Raw genomic sequence first — 7,996 nt, forward strand, 5'->3', positions numbered from 1 at the left:
AATGGAACATATAAGCAATATGATACCCAGCCATACCCACAGGCAAGCCAAAATGTGCTGATTTTAAGCCAAATTGCATCCAATCCTTTGTCAGGAAGATTGTGAACGGAATAGGATTGTGCCTAAGAGTTTATATATCGGGACCCACTGTGAGTTGAATCCAGACTTAGTCATGTTTAGAGTTGACCCACTGAAATCAATGGAATTTAAGTTGATTGCGATTCTCCTCTAAGCGAGATCACCTTCCACTGCCACTGTGCATAACCAGCATTTCATCTGTGTTGCTGGAACTACATGCCACAGGGTATTCCATGTTTAGGAAATGAGAGAAAAAGAAGAAGCCTGACATGGGAGGAACTGCAACTCTAAAATAGCTGCCAAAAAGGGGATTCAAATTGCCCAAAGGAAATGTTAAAATCAGGGTTGTCTCTAATATTAGGTAAAGGGAAGCGACCACTTTGGGCAGCAGACACTGGTGGTGGGGAGCAGCAAGGGCAGCCCTTTGGCTATCCCCCAGCTGCATATGTTGCACTGTCTGTCCTGGCTATCATACACAATCCTGTTGCCCTCAGATGCAGTGGAAGATTGAACACCATCCCATCAACACTGCTGAAGTAAGATTCAAGTGCTAGTCCACTTGGCTTCTGCACATGGTATGGACAGAGGAGGGGTGGCATCTTAAGCACAACCTCGGGGGTGGGGGTGGGAAATGCATTGTGTTGCAGAACCATTTCTCTTTGTCTTGTGTGTTAAAATATATATTGTCAGCTGCCATGAGCTCTGGAGATGTGGTAGGATATAAATCCAATCAGGGGTTCCCAAACAGTAGTCTGCAGACCACCAGTGGTCCACAGGCTTTATTCAGGCTCATCACATCAAATTTAGCACAGCGCATTACAACTGCTACAACAGGCAGAAAAATAATTAAGTTGTTCAAACAAATCCCTCAGCAATTTTCAAGTGGTCCATGGCAGGGAACATTTGGTCACTACTGATCTAAACTGTAAAAAATGCAAGCATTTGGAAAAGAGTACTGGCAGGGCCAGCCCACACATAGGGCAAGGTGAGGCAACCGCCTCCGGAGGCAGAATCCACAGGGATAGCAGATCCAGCCTCCAAGGAATGCATTGCCTGCTGTCACTGCCACTGCCACAGTGGTGCAGGATCTGCCTCTCCAGCAGCACCCCTAATGCCATCTCTACAACAGTCTATTGAGGAGTAGGAGGGATTGCTGGCTTCCTTGTTCTCAATGTAGATGTTTATTCCCCTGTTGTTCCCAATGTAGATCTTTAGTCTCCCCTTGTTCCTGATGTAGATTTTGTGGTTTGCCTCAGGTGCCAACCTGTCTTGGGCCAGCTCTGGGAACTGGATTGGATGGAGAATCAAATTTCTACTACCAGAGCGATTTGAGAAGGGAGGGGAAGTCATTCTCAGTTTGATTCCCATCAGGGTTAAAGGAATTAGCTCCAGTGTAGTAATTTCAACATTAAAATCAAGATTTCTTTTGAAATTATTTATCTGATCCTCAAGGGTGTCTTGAACATTAGACACATATTAGTTAATTTATACTCCATAAAGCTTAACATCCTCATTTTGTACAGTTTTTCTAATCACATTACTCATCTCCCAATATTTATAGTCTTTTACAAGATAATTTTAGGAAGATAAGAATCAAAATCTCTAGTGCTTTTTAGGATCTTATTTAATCTCATTTATGAATGCATGCAGTTTCCCCCCAGTCCTTAATCAACATGCAGTAGTGTGTTAGAAGTATTTTCAATAAAGCTTCCACAGTTACATTTTAATTGTTCACTGGTAAATAGAAATTAGACTTATGACATTTACGGTAATTACGAAGAAATACCCTTTCTGTCACCTATCTATGTAGACTGTTAGTAGGGAGTGTTTTGAATGCACTGCGAGGTTTTAGAGGAAAATAATCAGAGTGAAGAACCCAGCCATTGAGACTGCAGTCCCGTATATCCTTATCTAGGAATAAGCATAACTGAGCTTACTTCTGAGTAGATGTGTATATAATTGTTCTGATAGTTGTTTCTGACCTACTATTATTAGTTTCATATATGAACTGCTTCCCAGGATGCATCTTGATCTCAAAGTGACTTTACAATACTATATATATATATGTATGTATATATGTATATATATATATACCTACCAACTGCATTTATGGAAAAAGTTGCATATAAAAACAATTGCATATATAAAAACAATTTCAAATCTAATAAAGATAGCAATTGGGATAAAAATTTCCACTTAGAAGGCTTGTTGAAAGAGAATAGTCTTTAGCAGGTGCTAAAAAGACAATAGAGATGGTGCCTGTCTGATAGACCAAAGGCCTGATTCTGGCACAGTTCGGAACAGACATCCTGATAAGATGGTATCTGTAGGACAGCCTCCTGCAAAGCACAGTGATCAGCTGAATATGCATTTCTTGACACCCCACCCAGGGCCAGGGATTATTGACCCATTCGCTGCTACTTTAGGACTCAGAGATAGTTGGAGGACTGTGATTGAAGTGCACAGCACACCTTCCTGTTAACAAGCAGATTTAATGAACATTGATTAGAACACATACCAAGTCAATAGTGGTCAGAACTGATTGTGCTCAATTAAAAGGGGGAGGGGAGAAAACAGATCAAATAAATGCCCAAAGTTTTAAGCACCTATTCTTGCAAACCACGAAGGGCCAGCCAATCCAAATTATGAATACCACTACTCCATGTTCTTGGTTCTGCAGAGACACTGTACATTCACACTTGCATTTGAATATCGTTTATTCTACAAGTAACGAGGCACCTTGCCCTTTGTTTGCCATTCAAATTCTAGCTCTAATAGTTTTTTGTTTGCATTTTGCAGGGGGAGGGCATAATCTTTGGGTATGACTAGTAATTTTAACATGCTGTTTATGAGAAAAGAAGGCAGAGTGCCTAGCTGTAACCTGCCTCTGTTTGTGCTCCACTTCCAGATTTCCTTTGAAGAATCTCGTACTTCTTTTGACCTGTGTCAAAGTCTCAGATTATTGCTGTTTCTGGCTGTTGCTCATTCGCCTCTTCCCCTGTCAAGAAGTCTTACTGCCAAGGTAAATTTGTGCTTCCCCCTGCCAGACACTTTACCTAATTTTGTCTCAGAGCCTTGGCTACTTCACAACCCTGGCTCACAGCCCCATACCCCTTCAGCACACTACATCAACTTTATTGTGGGTATTGATGCACAAATGCAATTGCCCAAATTCATCGATTGTTAAGAAAATCAAAGACCCTGAACCTGCAATTCCAGGGTGGGGCATGTGCATTTGTTTGGAACATAAAGATTAATTAAGCAAACACTGAGAAATAAAATTGAGATGAAATGCCGCAGGAGTGCTACTCCCACTCCCACTCCTGCTACTCATGCACACATGGAAATATTCCATTGAATGTCCCATTTAGGTGGAAATAATCTAAAATTCAATCTATTCTACATCTCCACAGTAGACAGACAATCGGTCTGTCAACATTTTCTGTTCTTGCATTTCAGCATTGTCCTATGTGGACACACCCACACCCTTATATGCACAAAAAGTGTTTGAGCAATGACAATAGAGATGTGCTGATCTAAAATTATAACAAGGACGGCTTTATCAAGAATCATCTTTGTGCTCTCTTCAGTCCCATTTCAACAACTTAAAATAACTGTTCTGTTTTGTAATTGGTGCTGTTAAAATGTCATGAACTGATAAGACCTGATCGTGTTGCCTAGTAGCTTTCAGAAGATGGACTGCTGATTGGAATCTTTCTGTGTGGTTTTGAAGGACGCCACTCCTGGTTAAAGAGAGAGTTCTATGAAAGCTTCCTTAGGAACCGGGAGAACAGAACTAAGGGGCATATAATACTGATTTCAGGTAAGTAATGCAGATGCAAAGATGTGCCTCGTTACATTAACAAACTGCAACAACTAAAAGCCATCCGCATGCAGTCACACAATCTCCTTTCTCAAATTTTGACTTCTGCCTTGTGGATATATTGACCAGCAGTCTACAGATGACGCACTAAAGATTAAAATGCAAACTAAGAGCTAGTTCTCATCGCCTTTTGTCATAACGTAACAGGTGCAGCACTAAACGTGCGCTTCACTTTTGAGGGTAGAAAAAGAGACATGGAATTTCTGCCGTGCAAGACTGAACCTGCTGCGATGCAAGCAGAAATGGCACTGAAAGGGAACACAAACATTAAGGTCAAAATGGCTTGTTCTGAAAGGGTTGCCTTATGTTAATACAGTAGTTTAAAAATGAAATTACATGCATTAGGCTGGCACAAAAATGTGGCTGTTGTCTAATATGTAAGAGTAGCAATTAATAACAGAACACCTGGCACCTTGACTATTATTCTGCTGCCAGCTCTGACATTTCTAATAGCATTATGTGGTTGCTGGGGTGTTTGGTTGCTTAAAAAAAATGTGTTTTGTACTTTTGTTTTGTTTTTCATTGGGAACAAGTAAATCCTGCAACAAAACATTGCCGTATCCTTTGTCAGAGTTTCAGCCATGTCCTTTTCCAAAATGCTGAATTCCTTTTCCCTTTCCTAGTTTTTCTTTTCCCTCATCAATAGTTGGTCAGCGTTTTGTGGCCATTGAGAATGCTCAGTTCCTATTAGGATGGGGGTTTTTGGGGGGGGGAGGGCTTCTTTCCCTTATGTTTTTTGCCCCCATGTAGGATGTTTTGTACTGCCATCTTGGGGTTTCTCTGACACAGAGATACCTGCCTCTTGTGCGTAGATGATGCCATTTTAATTCGGTCCATGCCGATTCACAAAGTGTGGAAGCCAGAGGATGGTTACGATGTAGTCACCCAGTGAAACTGATTGGTGGATTAGGGACAGACAAGTGAACGTACATTTTAAAAGCCACCCACAATTTCTCCTCCCAATTTCCCCTCTCTCCGCCTTTGAGAGGCAGATCTAAACCATCCTCCCAGGTACCATATGATCACAGCTTTAGTTGGTCACTTCTGCAAGCAGATTGCTGGTCTGGATTTGGTAAAGTCATGTGATATGACTTTGTGTTTGCTTCTGACATGTGACCCGTGTCATTTTTATGAAGACGGAAACTACCAAGCCAAACAGATCCAAGTCGTGTCGGGCCTGAGTTATTATAACATCACACAAGAATAATAGAATCATAGAACCATATAATTTTACATTTGGAATGGACCCTGATTATCATCTAATGCAGGAGTCAGCAAACTTTTTCAGCAGGGGGCCGGTCCACTGTCCCTCAGACCTTGTGGGGGGCCGGATTATATGGGGTGTGTGTGTGAATGAACGAATACCTATGCCCCACAAAATAACCCAGAGATGCATTTTAATTAAAAGCACACATTCTACTCATGTAAAAACACGCTGATTCCTGGACCGTCCGCGGGCCAGATTGAGAAGGCGATTGGGCCGGATCCGGCCCCCAGGCCTTAGTTTGCCTACCCATGATTTAATTATACAACCCCCTGTCATAGTATGACAAATCTCCTATTCTCTTTTGTATAGGCAAGCAACATAAAAGTGATCTGCATCTTTGCTGAGAGTAAAAAAATTAACCTTGATGAGACGTAATGCATATAGACTTCCTTGCCATTAGGAGATTTTAAAGGACTGAAGCGTACTAAGCAGTTCCTCCCATTTTCCCACACGCCCCTTGCCAAGTCCAGGGCTTTTATTTCATTTGTATCTATGATGTAGTCTAGCAAGCCCCATTAAGGAAACGATATTGCCTATTCAGCAGCATGAATCTTCCCTGTGTCACTAGACCTTGACCAGCTCATTATTAGTGGAATGGAGCCAGGGAGAGAGACAGAGTGTTTTCTCAAACATGTGAGGCGAGTGCGTCAGAGCTGTGGAGCAGGCTATTAACAGGGGTTTGTCCTTTGGTGAGGACCTCCTTTCCTCTCCGGCAGCTTTCTGAGCTGAACTTAAGACCCTTATTACAGATTCATGAATGAATGATTTTGATTTATTTTGGCAGCATCTGGAAGCATCGCAGTCCAGTGGAAGCAAGAACAACCAGCCATTTGTGCAAAATAAGAGTGTCATTAGAATGCACCTTTTAGCAGATCAGCATTAAGCAGTAGAGGAAAAACAGCAACCAAGGCCCAGAAGATCGTTTTTGTGTGTCTTTGTTATGGGTAAACAGATCAGGTCTTAGCTTAGCATTCCTTGAAATGGTTACCTATATCATGTGGTAAATTCAAATTTACTCAAATATACAGTGGTACCTCGGGTTACAGACGCTTCAGGTTACAGACTCCGCTAACCCAGAAATAGTACCTCGGGTTAAGAACTTTGCTTCTGGATGAGAACAGAAATCGTGCGGTGGCAGTGCAGCAGCAGCGGGAGGCCCCATTAGCTAAAGTGGTACCTCAGGTTAAGAACAGTTTCAGGTTAAGAATGGACCTCCGGAACGAATTAAGTTCTTAACCCCAGCTACCACTGTATTAGCATTTCAGTGAGAAACATCCATCGTCACATCAACAGGTGTCTCCTTCCTTCCCTTCCCTCCCCCTGCATCTTTTATGCCCTTCGAATCCTCTCCAGAGAGTCCCCTAACCCTTTAAAGCACATTTTGAAGGTATACAGGAGGGGAAATTCATTCCTCCGATTGTGTCTATTCTGTTACTGGACAGACACCATTGGATTTCACTCAGTGTTTTGGGATTAGGCTATTTGAAGCCCTACCTTCTCTCGTGCGTTCCTGCCAATGCCCAAACACAGTGGAAGCATCTCAGATGCCTTGTTTTACATCCCATTGCCACAAGAGGCTTGGTTGATTGGGAGTCAAGACAAGGCCTTTTCAGTTGATGTTCCCAGAGCTTTGCACTTGAAAGTGTATTGGCGAAGCACTCGTTTTTGTTGGCTGCTAAGACAACTTGGGTTGCAGTTACTTACAAAATGGGGTTCCTTCCTTTAACACTTACAAAGAATCATAATGCAATTTCTCCTCCATTCCCTTATCAGATATCTGAAGCATTTATCTGTGCTTTCACACCTTTATATCTGTAACTTTTACAAAAGCTAAAAAGTAATAAGAAACATAAATGTCTTGAGTAATAAAAACCCGGGACCTCCATACACACAGCCCAGACTTACGCTCCAGGGAGGTCATTCTGGAGCTGCAAACGCTGTGGTTTGACTTCACCCCTGGGGGCAGACTCCATTGCATCTCAAGACAGATGCATGTCAACAACAACAACAAAGCCTACACATAAAATAAGGTGAAAACCAAAATCTACAATAATGGCAATTAAATTAGTATCATGCAGGCAAATAAAGCAAGTGGTGCAACATGATGATGATGATTTTTTTGGACCATTTGACACGCTAGACTGGAAACAGGAAAAATGCTTTTCTTCTCTCTGTCACAAAAGTGTGTGTTGGTTTTTCTGTCTGTTATGACTTGAGTCCAAGGCGATGCTTTAGATTTAGAAAGGGGATTGCTCCATGTTACCTGACTAGGACAGTTCAATGTAAAAAGCCACCATGTGGCTCATCACATTTGCCAGTAGCATGGGGCAAAGGAAATGACAGGCACACCTTCTAGAACCAAGCCCTTGAATTGGATACCTTTCTAAACTAGAAGCCCTCCTATGGCCAGTGTGAAGATGTGTGAGGGGTCTTTTTTGTCAACAGCAACCTTAGGCACAAAGGGTAGCTACATACATCATAAGTACTTTGTTGTTAGCTCTCCCACGTTGCACACTCCCGCCAGCATAAAATATGTATATGAGAATGAAACTGGTAGCCAAAACTCCGAGAATATTGTTATCTTTACCTCTCAACTTCCCACCATCTGTTCACCTGTTATAAAACATCCTGACAAACCGTGCCAGATGAAGCTGTTTTTCATCTCTGTGTGCAGCCAGCTGCCATTAGCGTTGCACAAATCTGGCCGGGCACAGAAAAATATTCATAGGATGATTGGCTTAAATCTCCGCTGTAGGAGAAAATGATTT

The 7,996-nt window shown here is 42.0% G+C and overlaps 1 long non-coding RNA gene across 3 annotated transcripts; it reads left to right on the forward strand.

Moving 5' to 3' along the window:
- Positions 1–61: 61 nt before the first annotated feature.
- Positions 62–7,402, forward strand: LOC310762016. Of its 3 annotated transcripts, XR_014547784.1 has the most exons (3): positions 62–653; positions 2,987–3,901; positions 6,013–7,402. It is a non-coding gene; the product is annotated as an uncharacterized lncRNA (long non-coding RNA). The 3 variants fall into 3 exon arrangements; XR_014547785.1 differs by lacking the exon at positions 6,013–7,402 and having other exon boundaries at positions 2,987–4,319; XR_014547786.1 differs by lacking the exon at positions 6,013–7,402 and having other exon boundaries at positions 62–614; positions 2,987–4,319.
- Positions 7,403–7,996: the final 594 nt, after the last annotated feature.

The sequence above is a fragment of the Podarcis filfolensis genome, assembly GCF_964270895.1.
Source record: "Podarcis filfolensis genome assembly, chromosome: 4".
In the NCBI taxonomy this organism is placed as follows: domain Eukaryota; kingdom Metazoa; phylum Chordata; class Lepidosauria; order Squamata; family Lacertidae; genus Podarcis; species Podarcis filfolensis.